General features: G+C 44.1%; 1 long non-coding RNA gene across 2 annotated transcripts; it reads left to right on the plus strand.

Moving 5' to 3' along the window:
* The first annotated feature begins 4,503 nt into the window (after positions 1-4,503).
* Positions 4,504-21,006, plus strand: LOC137324146 (uncharacterized). Of its 2 annotated transcripts, none has more exons than XR_010963513.1 (3): positions 4,504-4,590; positions 19,271-19,362; positions 20,905-21,006. It is a non-coding gene; the product is annotated as an uncharacterized lncRNA (long non-coding RNA). The 2 variants fall into 2 exon arrangements; XR_010963512.1 differs by lacking the exon at positions 4,504-4,590 and adding an exon at positions 18,895-18,977.
* Positions 21,007-22,193: the final 1,187 nt, after the last annotated feature.

Here is a 22,193-nt window from a genome sequence, read left to right on the forward strand (position 1 = left end):
GTGGGCAATAAATGCTGGCCTCGCCAGCGACGCCCACATCCCGTGAACGAATAATTTAAAAAAAATAACTGGAAGGGTTATGAATGGCTTTCATCATGATGAAGGTTTGATTTGTTCTTGGCACATGGTGGCCACATTTATTTCCCATTCTTAGTTGCTCCGAGAAGGTGGTTGTGATGCCTTCTTCAAGTGATAGGCGTTTTACAACTGAGCGGCTTGCTTGGCCACTTCGGAATGGCATTAAGAATCCCCCCTTGTAGTGTGGGGGGCTGGAGTCACATGTAGATTAGACCAGGTAGGCATGGCAGCTTCCCTCACCTGAAGGAGGGTAGTGAACAGTTGGATTTATGGCTTTTATAGTCATGTTTTTTTACTTGGACTACTATGGACTCTAAGAGCAATGCTTTTCGAGTTTCCATGTAAAGGAGAAAGGTTTTCTGTAAAGGAGTGCATTTTGTTTGCAAGAACATTTTAAACATTCCTACCCACTGGTTAGTAATTCTGAGTGAGCCGATGGGTGTGTGTGTTGAAAGTGAAAAGCGCTATTGGTTTGTGAATGATGGGGCCAATAATGAGATGATCAGCGCCCATGGATCTGATGCATATTGGGCACAAAGCTTATTGAGGCCTTGAAAAATGTTAATGAGGTCTTTGCCCCATAATGTGGTCTCAACACCTGAACAGTGCTGCTGGAGCTCAGCACTCACGTAAAACAGGACGCTGGATGGTTGGCCCATTCAGCCTTGCTTGTTCCTGTTCCTTAAAGGCGATTCTGCTTGTTAGTTACATAGAATGTACAGCTCAGAAAGAGGCCATTCGGCCCACTGGTCCATGCTGGTGTTTATGCTCTACGCGAGCCTCCTTCCACCCAACTTCATCTAACCCTTTCAGCATAACCTTCTATTCCTTTCTTCCTCATGTGCTTATCCAGCCTCCCCTTAAATGCAACTATGCTATTCGCCACAACCACTTCTTGTGGTGGTGAGTTCCACATTCTAACCACTCTCTGGGTAAAGAAGTTTCTCCTGAATTCCTCATTGGATTTATTAGTGACTATCTTATATTTATGACCCCCTAGTTGCATCAAATAGTTGCAAAGTAGGCCCAGGGATTTCATTGTTTTGCTCACAGTGTCCTTGGGTTTCACTACTGCAGCTTCTCCCCCCCTCTCAACGTTCTATCTGCCATCTGCGGGTATTAGCTGAGGGAACAGTACTTGAACTCAGTCGAAATAGTCCTATGGGCCATTCTTTATTGGTTTTGAGGAGGGCGCGCAGGATTAAAGAACTCATACCGTACATTCCGGCCAAGTTATACAGAATTCGTGTTGCCAGTTGTGTCTTACACGGTTTTGCCCCGCAAAGGGGTCTTGCCATGGAGCAGGCAGGCCGGCAGTAACCAGTGGCAGAAGATAATCACAAATGGAAGACAGAAGACTTATCTGTACAAGGAATCAGTCACTCTCCAAGAATCATAATCAGGTTACAATAGAAGACCCACTTAGTTAAGCGTCTGAAACATTCAATACTCGTCAGTCACCTGCACACCTTCCCAATATCTTTGATAAATAAAACATCAGCTACTTTCGTCCCAACCATATATCAAAACACATTTCTCCACAACTACATTAATCTGTCCCATACCAAAAGAACTACCAGGACACGGTTACATTATTAGTCATCTCAACTTTTATTAACCCTTAGAGTACTGAAATGGGTTCACTGACTTTGTTCAAGTGCTTCCCCTTAATGAAAACGTACGGTGTGTGTCTTCCACTCCCAACTTCTCCAAAGTGTTTTCCCAGTGGGAGGAGGAGGAAGTGAGATGGATGGATGGATGCCAGCATCTGCCTCTAATAATCGAGGTGGCTCAGTACCTCCTTTGTGCTGGGTCAGTAGATGACTCTATAACTACAGGGGGACACGGGTATTGATATGATGGCTGCCTCGGCCTGTATGCTGTGTGACACATGGGTAGTCACTGGGTAAAATAGATGTGGCTTTGCCTGAGAGGCTCCCCATCATCCACCCCAGCTCTTTCCACTCCAAACTGCCAAGCACTTTCTTAGCATGGCCAGAGATTTGTGTGGGAAGCGCTCCCAAAGCTCCTGGCCCCACAGGGGAAAAGTAAAAAGAAATCTTATATTTGTTTGGCCCTTCTTCTGGCCCGGGATCTTCTTTCCGTTATCTTCACCCAGCAGGAAAGACAGTCACAATGGCTTCCCCACTTAGGCCACCAGTTAAAATAGCAGTCGGGACCCGATGACATCATCAGACTCCAACCTGCCTATTTGATGAAGGACCCCGCCAGCTTCAGGCGGGGTATCCTTGTTGCCTGCTCAGAAGAGAAGGTTTAAATAGAAGGTAGCAGGAACAGAGCGGGACATTGGCAGGTAAGTCTCCTGGCTGATTTCAATGCTGCCCGCCAGGTTTCCTCCCAGAGAGTAGGGTTAAAACCATCCCTTCTGTGCCAGCTCCACATATCAAAAATAGCCATGATATCAAATCTGCAGGCATGGGTCAGTATCTTCAGGAGAGGAGGGAGAAAGAAGAAGGAAAAATATATTTGAGCTTTGACCTGCCTCTGAACTGTCGGAGACTGTTACTGTCCTTCACTGCACCCTGTAACACCATTTATTCTGCCTTCAAATTCTGTAGAGTTCTGGACTCGGGTCTCCTTAATTTTTTTCCTAAAATAAATAAAACATATCACACACACATAGTAACATTCCGAGCAGCTCCACTGTTCAACGGGTTTATGTCCAGTTTAATTACGATATTTTGCTTAGCAAGTTGTCAGTCTTGAGTGACTCACATTGGAGAGTTCATAAATCTCTCTATAAATGAATTTAAAGCACTTTCCATTCTGGTTGGAATGCATTAAAAATGTACTCTTGGGCTCTGAGCCTCACCACTGAGTGCACTGCCGCTCGTTTACCTACTTTGCTACATTTAAATATTTAACGTTCAAAATTGCAGTCGATTTATGACACTAATAAATAAAGTGCCAGAGATGTGCATTCCTGGAGCGCTGAAAGTTTCCCCTCCTTTCTGGTACGGGCACCTGAGGCTATCTGAAGGATTGGAGCTTGTGCAGTAAATCCAACTCATCTGCCGGTCATGTGAGTCTGAGAAATGAGCTGTGAGGGAGACAGTTCAGAACCGCAGGTATTATCAAGGTTGCCTAGGGCAGACTCCAGTTTCAAGGTGGGGGACACAGGATCATGGGGGGGAGGGGGGGTGTGTGGAAGGAATGACTGAAGTAATTCTCATGGATTCATAATGCTTAATAAATAATTTTTCCTACATATCATAGTCCTCATAAAACAACAACAAGATGCATTTATATAGGGTCTTTAACATAGTAGAACAAACTAAACAAATAAATTACTTCATTTTAAAACGTTTGAAATGATAAGACACGTTGTGGAGTACAGTTTTAGAGAACTGACAGGAGGGAATGTAGACAGTTCCCATTTAGGATAATTTTGTTACCCGGAGGTCTTTTTGGGCCTATCTCACTGGTGGAAATGAATATGCCATGTGAAGTGACCTTCACACACAGGTAGCCTCCTCCTGACCTGGCAACTTGTTTGGAGAGAGGCGCCTGTTTTTAAAGTGAAAGAGGGAAATATGTGAAGTGGGCGCTGGCATGTACAGCCAATACTTTCAGGAATTCCACTTGTCTGAAAAGCCTGCCAGAAGTAAAAAGGGAAGGGGTGGGGGTGGTGGTGGTGGTGGTTGAAATATATGTGACTGCCACGCAGCGGTGCTTAAAGGGCTAGCTCAAGGAAACAAGTGTGTTTAGCTGAGAGATTTGGCAGGGATTCAGTCTCACTTCAGGTTTAAACGGGATTAATCAGTAAATGGTGCCTTTAGCCGTGAAGTGAGATGAGATCATCAGCTGGAAATGTTATAGTTCTAATATTTTCAAACTTGTCTTCATTTTAACAGCTCGTTTGGATAGTTTCACTCCACAGTATACGGGGCTGCACTATTTACAGAACACGCTAAGGACACTTTCACTTTTGTTCAGTGGCAAAAAAAATGAGGACTATGCCTGCATTTTGAATATTTCCTGCTTTACAGCAAGCTTAAGGCTTATATTTGACTTAGTAAATTGATTTGATGTGTTTTCTCCCTTGTGTAACCATTGCAGTCCTATTAATGGACATTTTAAAGGGGTAGCGTAGACATTGAAAGATACTTTACTGAGTTTACTCAAATAGTGATGAAAGATGCAAAGAAAGACTTGCATTTATATAGTGCCTTCCAGGACGTCCTTTTTTTTGAAGTGTAGTCACGGTTGTAATGTAGGAAACGCGGCAGTCAATTTGCGCACACAAACAGCAATGAGACAATGACCAGATGATTTGTTTTTAGATGTTGGTTGAGGGGATAAATATTGGCCAGGACACCAGAGAGAAGTCTCCTGCTCTTCTTTGAAATAGTGCAATGGGATCTTTTACATCCACCTAAGAGGGCAAATGGGGCCTCGGATTAACATCTCATCCAAAAGACGGCACCTCCGACAGTACTACACTGCAGACCTCTGGCATGGGACTTGAACCCACGACCTTCTGACTCAAAGGTGAGAGTCCTACCCACTGAGCCACGGCCAATAACATCATCGGTGATGCGATGACACAATCACCGTGGCGATTTTCCTATACCCACTTTTGCAATTGCGGGATCTTGGTTTTAATAAGATGCTGAGATAAAAATATTAAAAGGCATTTCCCCATATGCCTCAAGTTGTAGTGCTGAGTCATACAGATCATAGAGGGCCCAGGTTCAATTCCTATGTTGGTTGATTTCACCCAGAGCAGCTATTGGGGGTTCTCATTTAGCGAGGGGAAACTCAACACTTTCCCATTGGTATTCAGTGACCTGTGTTGGAAAGTGTATGATTGTAGATGTCAGGTGAGGGGTTTGGCTGTGATTTTAGTTATTCTTGAGATGTGAGCATCACTGGCAAGGCTGGCATTTATCGCCAATCCCTTGTACCAGGCTTGCTGGGCTACTTCAGTGTGGGATAGGAGTCACATATAGGCCAGATGAGGTAAGGACAGCTGTTTCCTTTCCTAAAGGACATTAAGTGACCCAATTGGGTTTTTACAACAGTTTCACGGTCAGATTTTTTAAGCTGAATTCAAATTCTCAAATTGCCATGGTGGGATTTGAACTTACGTTCTTTGGTTTACTAGTCTAGTAATATAACCACTGCACCACCTTCTCATGGTGAAGCACCTCTCCGATGCACATCACCTAGCCTCACACAAGAAGAATGGACACTTCAGCGAGCTACTGAAGGACTGCCAGTCACCAGGAAGCTTATTGCAACAAGATTCAGTACCTTCTGGAGAGCAGTGACCCTTGGTAAAAGTGTGTTGGTGCACCATTATATGGTAGCATGGAATGGTAGGATGGCGGGTCAATTCTCACACTCTGCCCTCTTGTTGGCAGTTGCTGAGTCAGTGCCATGAATCTGGTTGCAAGCAGGGGAGGGAAAATAGGATAGAGAGTTTATCAGTGACCTACCACCTAGCGAGTACACAAGGGCATCACTGGTAGTGGCTTGGGAGCAGACTGTCTGGTGTGCCATCTTGGAGCTGCACATCCTGGGGGTGGGTGGGGCAGGGGGTGATGGGGGGGTGTGGAAATGAGAGCAGAGGGAACGTCAGTTTTAAAAAAAAGAGGCATTCTGTGCCCTTTTACGAGGATCATATATCCTCAAAAGAAAAACATTGTTAATGGCCAGAGTGGCTTTAGACATGGTACAGTTAATCTCAGCTTTATTGGAGTTCCTGCCCCTAATCGCTATCCAGTGACCCCTTTGCTCAAAAATGCGTGTACATCAGATCAAGACTGGATTAGATTCTGATATGATTTCCCCTCACCCCACTATGTAAAACAGCTCACTGGCGCCCACTAAGTTCACACATGGAGAATGGCCATTTGGGTAAGGTACCTGCATCCCACTATAAGTTTAGGAGAGGTGGACACAAAACATGGCGAAAAAGGGAGGGAAGGGAAGAAAGAATAAACAGTTTATAAAATGTTTTCACTGCGACAGTGCCAGTTTGCTGCTAAAGTGGACATGGAAGCACTGTTTATCAGAGCTGGTTCTTTCAGGAAGTGAGTCCGCTGGAATACTCCCACCCCCACCCGTAAAAGAACAAACTTGCATTTATATAGCACCTTATACATCCTCAGGATGTCCCAAAGTGCTTCACAACCGATTAATCACTTTTGAAGTGTAGTCACAGCTTTGTAGGGAAATCTGGGAGCCAATTTGCCACAACTAGCAAAGAGATGAACAACCAGATAATCTATTTTTGGTGATAAGGCATGAATGTGGGCCAGGACACCAGGAGAACTGCCTGCTCTTCCTCAAATAGAGCCATGGGATCTTAAACATCCACCTGAATAAGCAGGTGGGACTTTGGTTTATCGTCTCAACTGAAAGACACCACCTCTAAACAGAGTCAAATTAAGAATTCGTGGGGCCCTGGACACCAAAAACTTTCGGGGGCCCTTCGCATCTGGATTATTAATGTGTATTTAGCTTACCTCACTGTGTTTTGAAGGTTTGTGTTTACAGTTTAGCACAGCATAGTATTAATGCCAAAGTAGAGAGTTGTTAAGGCTGGAACAGTGTGTTCCCTGGTGGGGTGCGCTGCGTTGCTTTGATATGATGCCGTGCGTTGTGCGCAGGAAAGGGAGATACTGAGAGTAAACCGCTTCGAAGTGCAAAGGGTCATCCGTTATTTTATTAGTTGAGGGTACTTGCAGACTGTCCTGACGGTATTGAGCATGCCCAGCTTCATCCCGCCAGCCTGACCGAAATAGAGCAACAAACTCCACGGATCTTGGCAGTGGAATTGTTCCACTGGCTCGAACTGGCCCTGGACGAGGGATATGCTGATTGGTCTCTTGCAGTTGGAGAAACTCCACGCAGGAGGGAGCAGAGAGGTATGAAAAGCCCTCCAATAGGTCTTTACCTGTCTTACACACAGAAACAAGTCTGTGAGACAGCTTGAGGACCTACTGAAGAAGATGCCTTTCTCCCTTCCCTCAGTTATATGGATGAGTGCGTGTTATATTTTTGTCTGTACCTGGACTCTAGTATGTTATGGTAGTTCTAAACAAATCTTGTCCAGTTGTTTTAAGAAAAATTGTTTGCACCATCTTAATTTCAGAACTTTGGGTGACATTGGCCCCAAATGTATCTCTAATAAATAGACCTCCTCCCTTTACACTTACTTCAGATATGGAATGTGCTGAAATGCTGTCCATCGCTCTGTTAGGAATTTGAGCATGACATTTTCTAGTCAAAATTGAGAAAATGCTATTTAATTAGACGTGGACAAAATATTTGTCCCATGCGACCTCTTAAGCTGCTTGCATCTTAGTTCCTTGCGATGGTAGTGCCACCATGTACAGATGGAGAGGGGTCTTGTTCAATCAGTGACAACCCCAAAGTCATCATGATGGATTCGTTAAGGCTGGGGGTTTGGGCAGAAAGCAGCTCATCCCAGCTGCTGGCCTTACGTGAATCCGTTGAGTTTACTTTGGGGTTGCTACGGGCTGCGCAAGATCTGCACGCCAGGAGTCGGCGGCAATAACATGGCAAGAAACCAAGATATTCTAACATCCTGAGCGCCCCATTATCCGAAGGATATTGGAGTCATGGTATATTGTAAATTGACTAGAATGACACCCGAAATGGGAGGTTAGAGTTATGAAGAAAGGCTTGAAAGATTTGAGCTTTTTTCACTGGAATACAAAAGGTTGAAAGGCGACCGAGTAGAAGTTTTCCAAATTACGTATGCTTTTGAGAGGATAAATAGAGATCATTTCCGTAGGTTGGTGAATTGGTAACAAGGGTGTATAAGGTCAGGATTATCACTAGAACAATGAAGGGGGAAGTTAGAAGAATTTTTTTTCACACAGAGGGTTATTAGAACATGAAATACTTTACCACAAGTGGTTTACCACATTGAGGCAGGCACTGCAACCTCATTTAAAGGGAAATTAGCTAAGTATTTGAAAAGGAAGAATATAAAAGGATATGGCGAAAGGGCAAGGAAATGAGGTTAGAGACATTCAAATGACATTTGAAGAGTTGGCACTGGCACAGGCCCAGTAGGCTAAATGGCCTCCTTCTGTGCTGTGATTCTATGAAAATCAGTTTTAAATGACTTATTGAGTGTAATTGTTAATATAATGATTTTTTTTAATCTAGTGCTGTATTGATGAAGTATATTTGTTTTATAAGATGAGTATGCTCTGGAAAATGACTTATGTGAATACATATAGATAGTGTGTTCAGCCCAAAGCACAAGTTACTTGAAATTTGAAGCCAAATTAACAGTGTTTTTTCAAAGAAAAAAGCCTTCCATTTTGAAGCCGTGTAATATTGTTCTGGCTCCTCCTATAAAGAACTGGCAATGTTAACTACATACACGTGTACACAAACACAGACATAGAATCATAGAATGTTAACTACATACACGTGTACACAAACACAGACATAGAATCATAGAATGTTACATCACAAGCCATTCAGCCCATCAAGTCTTTGCCGGTATTTGTCTCCACATTGAGCTTACTTCCTGTACACTCCTGCTCACTCTCCATGCTCATGTACACACGTGTCTACGTATGCTTTTGTGCACCTATCCATGTGCAAGTGCAAGTGTGCAATCTGTAGCTGTGCACACACAAACACAAGTGCACATCGTGCACTACGGCAGTCACAAGTAGTTTTGTAATTATTTGACTGATTACCATCTGTCACATCCCTTGGTCGAAAAACCCAAATATCCAGCCAACATTCCTCTGATCAAAGAAAAAGAGGAAAAAAAATAGACTCACATGCATTGAGCATTTTCTGCATTCTGGCTCGATTTTATATTATTCATATATTGTGGGTGATCATGACATCTGACTGTGAAGGAATGTAAAATGTTTTGACATTTGTTTTCCGGTGAAGTAATCCCCTCAAAGACAGACAGAAGAAGTGGGGTGTTTAAAGTGGTTGTCACACATTACACGGCGTCAGGTTCTATTCAAATGCAGAGGCTGAAGTGAAATGTGGATTTTCTTGTTTCCTTTGTGGTTGAGAAGCTTGAATTCATTAGGAGGACAAATTACGTCAGAAGTAAACATGTGGAGCCAACATTCCACCGATCAAAGAAAAAGAGGAAAAAGAACTCCCGTTTAAGAAAATGCTAATGAAATCGGGGCGAGTGAGTGGGGTTTCTAAGCACTGCTAGGAATGCAGTTTCATTTGTGTCAGTGTAGAGGTGTCAACCAATCATGGTGCACCTGGAATAATCATCTTTTCACACTTCAGAAGCAGCTAATAAACCGCTTGATCCCCATAAATTTCAAACAGGCTGGGATTCCAGCTGCGGAGCGCATAATTGGGCTTCCAAATAGCTCATCATCAGCAGCATAAAGCCAGTTCCAGTGATGAGACTTTGCAACTAATGGTAAACCCCATGATAGAAGAACATGAGCACATCCACCCTCCCCAACCCCACCCCAGCATTCAACAAAGCCGTGAAGCGTGGCAGTATGTCGGAGATAGTCCAAACATCGCGGGTCTGATTGGCGGGATGTGACATCGGCACAGACACAATGGGCCGAATGGTCACCTCCAATGCTATAACATTCTGTAACAAGTGGTGTTCCCCAGGGAGCTGTACTAGGGCTACAGCTTTTCACTGTATATGTTAATGACTTGGATGAAGGAATAGGAGGCATGGTAAGTTGTGTGGATGAGAGTGGGATGTTACAAAGGGACATAGGCAGAGTAAGTGGAGGTAATTTTGACTTTGGATGATAGTGTAAAACGGGCGATCTCCCCGATTTTTATTTCCATTGACGCCAAAGTTACCCCAGTGAGTGGGCAAAACTATAGCGGATGTAGTTCAATGGGGGAAGTGTAAGGTCATCCAATTTGGATCTGAGAAAGGCAATTTGGAATATTTTCTTAATGGCGAGAGACTAGGAGCTGAGGAGGAGCAAAAGGATTTAGGTGTCCATGTACACAATTCGATAAAAACTAGTGCACAAGTACAAAAAGTAATCAAAAAGGGTAATGGAATGTTGGCCTTTATCTCAAGGGGGCTGGAATTAAAAAGTGAGGAAGTGATGCTTCAGTTGTACAGATTCTTGGCCAGACCCCATCTGGAGTACTGTGTTCAGCTTTGGGCACCAAACCCCAGGAAAGATCCCCACACAGGACCACTGCCATTTATAACTACCTGCAGTATATGAGATGCAATCAGTTCCTTATCCAACCCAATATCCGCCTACCAATGCCACAACACTCGACCTTATTTAGTTGCCCTTTCTGCGGCACTTTATCAAAGGGATTTTGAAATGCAAGTGCACAATGTCGACTGGGCTTCCACCATCTACAAACTTAGTTGGTTCCTCAAGAAACCCCAACCAAGTTGGTGAGTCAGGACCTTCTTTTCCAGAAGCAATGCTGAGGTTCCCTAATAAGCCCTTCTCTATCAAGGTGGTCGTACAGTGCATCTCCGCTGTTTGGTAATGGGAGGCACGAGAACCCACCCCGTCACCATCCTTGCCTAATATTGACGTGCATTTTCCAACACACTCGGCCACTATATAGCTATCCTTCTCTATTCCCCTCTCCCCCATCTTGTAACACTGAGGCCAATTGCAAATGCAGCACAAACCGAGATCAGATCTAATATTTTCCTAACCTGTTGCAGAGGAGGCACAAATGGATCCTACTGACCATTATGAGACCCACCTTGCGAGGAAGGCTATAACAACTCAAGTGGAACTGTTGTTGGTGAGCCTGCTCCTCATTGCAACGTCTAGAATTTCAAAGCTTTTAATTGCGGGTCTCAGAAACGAGCAGTTGGAGACGATCAGGAGAGGGAACGGTCCCTGCGCCTGAATGGTGAGGCCAAAGCGCCCCCGCTATTGGGCCTCATTTCCATCGAGCCGGCGAGCTGCGAAGAGAAACAGGCAGCTCGCTGGCGAAGCGCGGTGGAAGATGGGCCACTGCTGGCATCGCAGCGCTCCTCAGGTAAGAGAGGGGGACTGGGTAGTGGGAGGGGGGAGGGGGGAAGGGACTGGGAAGGAGGAGCGATCGGGTCAGGAGATAGAGGTGGCCGGGGCGGGGGAGTGGCGGAGATGGGGGGGTGGTGGAGGCTGGCAGTGGGGTCAGGAAGAGTTCCTCCCAGCTCCACACTCAGGTAAGTATATTTTAACAACTTACCTTTTTGGCGGCAGCCTGCAGCTTGTTCCATTAAGGACCGCCTGGTTTTCCTGAGTGGAGTCAGTGCCCGCTGCCTCAGGGTAAATCAGTCCTGCAGTAGGGGCCTTAAACTTATTTGCATATGCAAAGGGTTAAACACCTGTTTCAGGCTTGGGCACTGCACACCGATTTGTTGGCCTTTACCAATGTGGTGTATGGCGCACTTCTGGCTTGTAATGAGTGTACACTTCCTGCCCGCCTTATTGGAGGCTTAGGAGGCAATAAAACGGGTGCTGTGCGGCTGCATTTTCTGGGCCTGTACTTTTATCCTCTTGGAGGATTGAGCTGCCGAGCCTGACAGAAGGCCACCGAGTAATGGAATGATAGTCTGACTCACTTCTCCTTGTATGTTAATGTTGCTCATGTGAGGGGTTTCAACGTCCAGCTGTTCAGTTGCACAAGTCTCCAGTTCTGCTAGTTGTGTCAAAATGTCACTATCAGCACTGCCTCCAACTGCACCCTTTTGTTCACTAACTCGCTGCAGTAAATTGGAAGTGGAATTGCAGCGTGTGGTACAAACATGGTTAAATCTTGTGCTACAGCAATCTTAGTTTTACTGTGGCAGTCTAAAATGGCCTACACATTTTTGGGCTGTTTTAATCATTTCATTAATGACTGATAACTCATACTGCTAGCTGCAGAGCATGACCTACACAGGCAAGGTGTACAGAAAAACTTACATTGATTTCATGGTTGGACTCCTATTCCCAGTGCCGTTATGTATGATGCAGCACATTGCTGGAACCGGCATTGATCATTTGTTGCAGGCTTTTGGAAATATTGACTTTGCTCTGTCTATCAAGCATGCTAGATGTTTACAAAGCTTCAGTTGACAGTCTTTGGTAAAATCATGGGGCTATGCCAGTGATGTAAGGATGAGTATTTACAGATGACTTCAGGCTTGCTGTTAAAGAGGGGGCATTGTTTGCTCCTTTATTTTTTCACCCAGGGACTCTCTCTGTCTCCAATCTCTTACTGTTGAAGAATTTCACTAAGGCAGGAGGAGATATGGTAACCAAGTTCAAAATGATTTATTACGTCTCTGAAACCTGAATGATGCTAATTGGCCTCAAGTCTTTTGCAATGTTGTTGGTGTTTCTTTCTTTCTGGCCTTTTCTCATTGCACAATTTAGGGTCTATCATCTGACATTTTGGAGTAGATTTTCGTCTTCACTGTCTGGGCGGTAATCTGTCTGAGTGGATCGCCCTAACCCCCCTTCTCCACCCACTGTTATGGAACCTGCCAGCTTTCCAGCAATGGAATGAGAATCAGGCGAGTTCTATAATGGTGGGGGAAAGAGGAAGGACGATCAGCTCAGCCAGATCACCGCCCAGACAGTGAAGATGGAAATCTCCTCCTTTGCCTGACTCTTTAATCCGTGATGGCAGATTCCAATGCAGCTGAGGTCGATGGTTTGACTTTCAGATATTCCGGGTAGCGCACGTGTCAGAAGTTTTGTTGTCACCCCAGACCAGTTACCTGTTCTGCTGAAGCTTCGCGTGCTGCTTTGCAATTGTTTCATCAGTTGTACACGTCACTCATTTTACCTTCGCAGCCCCTTTGGCAGATGTTTAAAACTTGCAACTGCTTGAACTAGAAGTGGGAAAAGCAGCCATTTTGTCTGAAAAAACACTGACCCGCTTTTCAGTATTTTTGCTAACCATTCCTCTTCTGGGCGAGAGTTTAGATTTGGATAGAACTGCACAGTAAATATTTAGCTGCCAAATCATCATCTTTCTGTCTGAGACTTTAGATAACTGAGGGTGGGTTTCAATCTGTGCCATGCCACAATTTGTTAAACTCTCAACCTTCTGACTCGTAGGCGGGAGTGCTATTAAGTGAGCCAAGCTGACACACATGGCTCTGATAGAATCGCATATGCACTTGTTCTGAAACCTGCCATATTACCTTAAGGGAAAGCTAGATAAGCACATGAGGGAGAAAGGAATAGAAGGATATGTTTTTTGATAGTATTAGATGAAGAGATCAGTTGGGCCGAATGGCCTGTTTCGGTGTTGTAGACTCGCTGAAACTCGATGTAGCGTTCACTTTACCATTATCTTGAAGTTTTGGCACAAGTGTTGCTTTGACAAACTGGTTAGGTTTGTCCAGCTTCAGCTCACTAGCCTGATTTTGCCCGTTTCAATAGTACTTTAATACTTGAATTAGCTCGGAGGAACTCCACGGACTTCGACTGTGATATGACTTCACCTTATCTAAAGGATAGAAAATGTTTATAAACTGTGTACAGTGGGGACAGCCGGCACCTTGCACAAGACAATCCAGAAAATGTCATTAAAAGTTGACACGGCTGTTCCCGGGGATCTATTAACAGTGGGCACAGTCGTAATTTTAAAATGACAGCAGTCCCAAGGTTCCCGTTTCTTTCTCTTTTACGGCCTCAGTTTTATAGCTTATATCATGGGAAACATTTGGAAAAGACTACGGCCTATGGAATACCTGCATCATTCATAGGTTGCTGACAACTTTCCTCTCCCAATCAAAGTGTTGCATTTCGGGAAGTAGTGCTAACGACACTAACTGAATTCTGGGAAGGATTTCTCAAAATAGAGGCTTCGACTGCACGTTTTTGGGGCTTTGCAATTGCAAGGGGATATTCTATCTACAACAACCCATTATTTACACATTTACATCCAGTGCACGCCCCACTTTTCAATATGCAAATAGTAAAACCAAAAGAAAGAAAAACAGTAACTTCCAATCTACAGAGAAATAGCCCCTGCCACAGAAAATACCTGCTGATCCAGGGATCACAATATCCATAGCCCCCTCATTGATCATAGCAAACGTAAACTTTAAAAATAGAGAAAGAAAGGCAGGCTGACTTCTACCTGATTGATTTCAAGAATACAGAGCAATTCTACTATAGCCTTAAAGGGATTTCCATCTACATTTTAGCAGCAGAATAATACATGTGCCTGATGTAATCTTTCCGTCCTTATAAGACAGTGTATCCTGATTTGCTACAAGCAACAGCATAGGATATCCGCTACCGTTATAGAAGAATTGCGCCTGAATGGAAAATCCAGGCTTTTGTACAGCCCCTTGAGATGTCATTTCCCACCTGCCGGGTGTACCTATCGGAAGTTTTGCCAGTGCTGCACACACTTTTCCATCCATTTCAATTAATGGTGGTAAAATCCTGCACAGTGTGAACCCAAGTTTCTGACGAGCGTTTCTGGAGGGCAAAGCTCCCTCTGAGAAGCAAAGTGCGGGAAAATGATCTCTTTAACATACACCCTTTGTAGGTCTACATCTGGTATGTTAACCTTTCTTTTTCAGATATTGAAGGACCTGCTTTTTATCTCCAGCAGTTTCTGTTCTTATTTCAGATGAGGTAGGTGTGTCACGCTCCATTCCCTGTGGAAATAGTGAACCATTTGGGTTTTTACAACAATCTGATCCTCCTCAGTCCATAAATAACCAGATTTATTGAATTCAATTTCGCAACTTACTACAATGAATGACCAGATCATTTGTTTTTGGTGATGTTGGTTGAGGGACAGATGTTAGCCAGGTCACCTGGAGAACTCTCTGCTCTTGTTTGAATAGCATCTTAGGATCTTTGATGTCCACCGGACCAATTCTCAGTTTCACAACTCATAGTTTCATAGTAGGTACAGGAGGAGGCCATTCGGCCCATCGTGCCTGTGCTGGCTCTTTGAAAGAGTTATCCAAATAGTCCCATTCCCCTGCTCTCTCCCTTTCAAATATTTATCTAATTTCCTTTTGAAAGTTACTATTGAATCTGCTTCCACCACCCTTTCAGGCAGTGCATTCCAGATCATTGCAACTTGCTGCGTAAAAAAATGTTCCCTCATGTCACCTCTGGCTCTTTTGTCCGACCAACTTTATTTTGTGTCCTCTGGTTACCGACCCTTCTGCCACTGGAAACAGTTTCTCCCTATTTACTCCATGGGCTTTAGTTTTGCTAACAAGTCTGATATGCAATACTTTATCAAATGCCTTTTGAAAGTCCATATATACAACATCAACCGCACTACCCTCATCAACACTCTCCATTGCTTCATCTGGAACACAGCAGCACTGATCATACAGTATTCCCTCAGTACTGCACCAAAGTGTCAACCTAGATGATGTGCTCAAATTCTGGAGTGGGGATTGAACCTATGACCTTCTAAATTGGAGGCAAGTGTGCTACCAACTGAGCAAAGATGGCACTCAACTATTGCCTGCACTCTTGAAGGGTTTAGTCATCCTTAAAGAGATAACATACACCTAATCTTCAAATGAGTACGATAGTGTAGTTGTTACATTACTGGACTAGTAATCCAGAGCACGTGAATTTAAATCCCACCATGGCAGTTTGAGAATTTGAATTCAGTTTAAAAAAAAAATCTGGAGATAAAAAGCTGGCATCAGTAAAAGTAAAAATTGTTGGACTATAACTTGGTGTTGTAAAATTGTTTACAATTGTCAACCCCAGTCCATCACCGGCATCTCCACATCATCAGTAAAAGTGACCATGAAGCTGTCGGATTGTTGTAAAAACCCATCTGGTTCACTAATGTCCTTTAGGGAAGGAACCCTGCCATCCTTACCTGATCTGGCCTCTATGTGACTCCAGTCCCACACCAATGTAGTTGATACTTAACTGCCCTCTGAAGTGACCTAGCAAACCACTCAGTTGTATCACATCCGGGCAATAACCTTGCCATCCTGGCCACGGACACCCACATTCTGAGAATGAATAAAAACACGGCTAATGGGGCTGCTCTCTTCAGGAATAAATGTTTGACAAACTCTTCCCCCTTTGCTTACAAATGCATAACATGAGGCTTTGACCATCATTTTCCAATCCTCACTGGATACAGGCGTGGTGCCGGAGGATTGGAGGACTGCTAACGTTGTACCATTGTTTAAAAAGGGAGCGAGGGGTAGACCGAGTAATTACAGGCCAGTCAGTCTAACCTCGGCAGTGGGCAAATTATTGGAATCAATTCTGAGGGACAGGATAAACAGTCACTTAGAAAGGCACACAGTAATCAAGGACAGTCAGCATGGGTTTGTTAAGGGAAGGTCGTGTCTGACTAACTTGATTGCATTTTTTGAGGCAGTAACAAGGAGGGTCAATGGGGGTAGTGTATTTGATGTAGTCTACATGGATTTTAGCAAGTCTTTTGACAAGGTCCCACATGGCAGACTGGTCAAAAAAGCACAAGCCCACGGGATCCAAGGGAAAGTGGCAAGTTGGATCCAAAATTGGCTCAGTGGCAGGAAGCAAAGGATAATGATGGACGGGTGTTTTTGTGACTGGAAGGCGGTTTCCAGTGGGGTTCCACAGGGCTCAGTACTAGGGCCCTTGCTTTTTGTGATATATATTAATGATTTGGACTTAATTGTAGGGTGCATGATTAAGGAGTTTGTAGATGATACAAAAATTAACCGTGTGGTTGATAGTGAGGAAGAAAGCTGTAGACTGCAGGAAGATACCAATGGACAGGACAGGTGGGCAGAAAAGTGGCAAATAGAATTCAATCCGGAGAAGTGTGAGGTAATTCATTTGGGGAGGGCAAACAAGGCAAGGGAATACACAATAAATGGGAGGATACTGAAAAGTGTAGAGGAAGTGAGGGACCTTGGAGTGCATGGCCACAGATCCCTGAAGGTAGCAGGACAGGTAGATAAGGTGGTTAAGAAAGCATACGGGATACTTTCCTTTATTAGTTGAGGCATAGAATATAAGAGCAGGGAGGTTATGCTGGAACTGTATAAAATACTGGTTAGGCCACAGCTTGTGTACTGCGTACAGTTCTGGTCACCACATTACAGGAAGGATGTGATTGCACTGGAGAGGGTACAGAGGAGATTTACGAGGATGTTGCCAGGGCTGGAGAATTTTAGCTATGAGGAAAGATTGGATAGGCTGGGGTTGTTCTCTTTGGAACAGAGGAGGCTGAGGGGTGATTTAATTGAGGTGTACAAAATTATGAGGGGCCTAGATAGAGTGGATAGGAAGGATCTATATCCCTTAGCAGAGAGGTCAATAACCAGGGGGCATAGATTTAAAGTGATTGGTAGAAGGATTAGAGGGGAGCTGAGGAAAAATGTTTTCACCCAGAGGGTGGTGGGGGTCTGGAACTCACTGCCTGAAAGGGTGGTAGAGGCAGAAACCCTCAACTCATTTAAAAAGTACCTGGATGTGCACCTGAAGTGACATGACCTACAAGGCTACGGACCAAGTGCTGGAAGGTGGGATAAGGCTGGGTGGCTCATTTTTGGCCGGCGTGGACACGATGGGTCGAATGGCCTCCTTCTGTGCTGTAAATTTCCGATGATTCTGTGATGTAAGAAATTTCAGAACAAATCATTATTTTACTCCCGTATCATCAGTGTGGGTTGTTGTTGTACATTCACACTCTTGGAGAATAGTATGAATTATTGGAAGGATACGTGGGCTGATTAACAGTCTGACAGGCCACAATGTGAACACTCCTTCTATGGCTGTAACCATCTCTACACCAGTCTATGGGGTGGATAGTCCTATATGGCAGGATGGTTTAATGGGCTCCCACAACCCATACAATAAGGGGGGGGGGGGGGCTACCCACACCCACCTAATGTGAGTATCCCGCTTGATGTCAATTTGGAATTTAGAGCCAGCACTGGGGTCTCCACTCGCCTGGACTGTCTGGATCAGGGTTTAAACCATGCACATTCTGACTCAGAGGCTGGAAATGCTACCACTGAACCAAAGGCTCCATCCACCAGTATGGATGAACCTGATGAATGGTTTTTCTGCCTACCAAAGGGAAAAAGAACACTGACAATCGTGTCTTCCTGAAAAAAAGGGAAAGATGATTCTGTTTTCTGTGTGCACTATCTTTAGTTGAACTGGTTGATGTGTGTGGTATTTTAACTCGGGCGTTAACCTGTTCCATATCAATGGACCAATAACTGCCTTAAAGTAACATACAAAGGAAGTTTACACCGATGCAGTAAACAGCGCACTGCCGGAAAAATTTAAACCCCTTAGAGCCATTGCTTTGACCTTGCGATATCCCAGTATTTAGAACTGCTGATTGCCAAAATATAAATACTTAACGCACTCAAACTGCACTCCTGCGTGCAGAGAAATATCAGCGACGTGACCCGAGTGTAATAAACATTCTTACACGGACTTCAGCAATTGGAAGTTCTACCTTTGCGTTTCTTTTCTTTAAAAAAAATAATTTTCCAAATATTGCCATTGACACATCCTTCACGGAATCATCGAATGCTATAGAGACAGGCCATTCGGCCCATCAAGTCTGCGTCGGTGTTTTCCCCACCTGATCTGATTCCCAAACTCCTGCTCTCTCCCAGACATTTTAATAATTCTCTTTTTCAAGCAACTATTTAATTCCCTTTGAAAAGAATTTACGGACTCTGCTTCTACAAGTTCATGCCAGAGAATTCCACATTCTGACCACCTGCTGCGTGAAGAATGTATTTTTAAAAAAAAATCTCCCCTTTAGTTCTTTTTTGGTTGATTGTCTCCTCTTGCACCATCTCATCAAGGAGTGGAAGAACTCCCCATCACTATTCGCCCTGTCATAACCCTACAGAATCGCAAAGATAATGTCTAGCAAGTCAGTCTTTTAATAGAGACAAAAAAAAATCGATTCTCAGATCTCCCTTTATAATTGTAAGTGTTTAATCTTCGTGAATCTACGCTGCAGCTTTCCAATTGTTTTTCCATTGACTTCAGACACTGACTTGTGTGTGAGGGGAGGGGGGTCTCCTGTCAAGAGAGCCTCTGGGAGCATATCTGCTTCCTATCACTGGTGTCAATTCGATTGGACTGTTTAGCAAATAAGTCAAGAGTGGCCTTGTCTGATTTTCTCCTAGTTGCTGCTGAGTGATTTCTATGTTTCAGAGGCAAGTACTTACTGTTTGTTAGTATTTATCCCCAGACTTAATCTTCCCTTTCAATTGCAGGGATTGTTCACGAGTTTGCTGTCATCTTAAATTCACAACTGATGAAGCTAGGAGACGGCCAGGATAATCTTGTCTCTTCCCCCACCCCTGCCGTGAGTCAAAAGGGATTGCAATTAATCTCTCTGTATGGCATTCTGTTTATTATCTGGAATATGCCCAAGGCATCCGTGACGGTATAAACTAAACAGGAAAGCACAACATCTTTTTTTTTCAAAAAAAAACTTTAAACATTTACAACAGTCATTACAGTTGGAAAGTGCCCCTGGGTGTTGTCACACAAAGTCTGATCTTGCCCATGTGTGAAAATATAATTGTAACTTCCCTGCATGAACCAGCGCTTGCGTTATGCAGGAAATATGCCAGTGCGGGGCACAGAGTAAACAGAGGATGTCTCACCGGAGTGGGTGAGTTATGGCGCTCCTTTGATGGAAGTGAAGGGGCCATAATTCATGAGTACCACAGGCACGCAAATGGTTGCTTGCACGAGTGAAAGAACGCCTGGAACTCAATGTCATCAGGCAGACAGTCTGTCGCTGGCACGGCCGGCAAGAGACTGGTAGAAAACTAGAAGTCAGCGTGGGAGAAGGTGGGGGCACCATTTTTTTTATTATGTTTTTTTTTCTGGTTGCAGTACTCTGAAACAAGTTACATTCGTGGTATTCAATGTATATGGAATAAAGACTTGCACATATATCTTATGTCTCGCAAAAATTCCTTAAAGTGCTTCACCTGCTACAAATTACTTTAAAGTGCAGTGACTGTTGCGATATGAGCAAATTTCACACACACAGCCTACAAGCAGCAGATAAGAAGGACAACCAGTTAATTAGTTTTGGCGATGTTAGTGAAAGTTAGCCAGTACACTGGGAAAACTACTTGTCCTTTAAGTAGTGCAGTGCGATCGTTAATGTCCACCTGTACCAGAGCAGGCAGTTAGCCTGTTCTCGGAGTGCGGGTTATTATCCGTATTATTATTTTTATTTGCATTGACTGGTGGGGGAGAGTGGGAGATGATTTCTTGCTGCCACCAATGGCTGCAGTTAGGAGGAAACCTAGCAGCTTGCCCATATTGAGTTGAGGGGTCACCAAGGTAAGGCCCACGAGGCAGTATGCCAGGTCTAGCTCGATTGTACGGTTGGCAGTCTTCTGGATATCAGATAACATGTTTCGCAAGCAAAGCTTTGGGCGCAGTGAGAAAATGCGAAGGATTGTTCTCTTCCCCCTACAGCCTCTTCAGCACACCTCAGCGACACCATGGTCTGCCTGCAGAGATGGGGAAGTGGTATGATATGAAAGAAGAATGAACTTGCATTTATACAGTGCCTTTCATGATCTCAAGATGTCCCAAAGCGCTTTACAGCCATTAAAGTACTTTTTGAAGTGTAGTCACTGATGTAATGTAGGGAAACACAGCAGACAATTTGCACACAGCAAGGTCCCATAAACAGCAATGAGATTATGACCAGATAATCTTTTTTTTAGTGATGCTGGTTGAGGGATAAATATTGGCCAGGACAACTGCTGTTCTTTGAATAGTGCCATGGGCTCTTTTATGTCCACCTGAGAGGACCAATGAGGCCTCGGTTTACATGCTGAAGTTAATTTTAATTTGCCCGTTGTTTCATTTATTGCAGGTTGAGACTGTGCATGCTGTTTCACAAATGAAATCCCAATCATTATTAACATCGGGTTCGCTCCATGAGTGGCACACTATTGTTATTATGTTTGTATTTTCTGGGCACTTGGAAATAAAGATTTCATATCCCCTCAAAATTAGTTTTGCTTTTGTCTTTGTTAGTTTGGGGGGTGGGGGAGGGGAAGGTTTCTTGGGCTATGAGGTGTCACCGGTCACCATTTTAAGGAGTTTTCGGGCAGACTGTGTTGCCCAACTGCATTGTTGAATAGTCCATCAAGTTGGTGCCCATCTGTCGTAATGCGAACTTTTTCAATGTGGTTTCATAACTGATTAAAATTTAAATAAAATATGTTTGGGCTCCCCCATTGGAAACAGACCATCCATTGTAGACTGAGCCATGCAGCTCAGGAAGGCCCAGGTGCAATTATCAGCCTGTGCTGAGTTTGCTGGCCTCAACTAAAGTGGTGGTAGGGGCGTGACACTTGACCCCTGGGATAGCAAGGTAAGCTAAGGTTCCCAATTCTGACAGCTATACAGTGAGCCCTACTGAAAAGGCATGTGTATGGACATGAGATGGTGACAGGACTAGGCTGAGCTGTGATGCCCTTTACAGTAGAACAGGCTGCCAGTACTCAATGTTTAGGCTCATGCATGAATCGTGGCCAACTGGACGAGGTACTGGAGGCCTTGCAGCCTCTGTGGAACAGCATCCCAGCCCAGGTTAGGGCTTGTAGGAGTGGAGGGGCGATAACTGCAGGGGTAAACAAATAAAACATAGGGACCTCCAAAAATGTCATGCAGTGTTTAAAATGTTATAAGGATCCCACAGGGTAGATACAGAGAAAGTATTTCCTCTGGTGGGGGAATCAAGAACGAGGGGACATAATCTTAAAATTAGGGCTAGGCCGTTTAGGAGGGAAATCAGGAAGCACTTTTTCACACAAAGGGTAGTAGAAGTCTGGAATTCTCTCCCCCAGAAGGCTGTGGATGCTGGGTCAATCGGAGCTTTCAAGACAGATCAATAGATTTTTGTTAGGTAAGGGTATCAAGGGATATGGAGCTAAGACGGGTAAATGGAGTTGAGATACAGATCACCCATGATCTAATAGAATGGTGCAGCAGGCCCGAGGGGCTGAATTGCCCACCCTGTTCCTATGTTGGTACGTTCTTATCTATTTACAAATGCAAAATGACTGTGCGACACGGTTAAGCCATTGACAATTGTCTCCAAAGAGGCTCTTTCACAAGGTTAAAAAAACTCAATTCCTTCAATAGAACAGCTGCAAA

This window comes from Heptranchias perlo, chromosome 8, assembly GCF_035084215.1.
Source record: "Heptranchias perlo isolate sHepPer1 chromosome 8, sHepPer1.hap1, whole genome shotgun sequence".
In the NCBI taxonomy this organism is placed as follows: Eukaryota; Metazoa; Chordata; class Chondrichthyes; order Hexanchiformes; family Hexanchidae; genus Heptranchias; species Heptranchias perlo.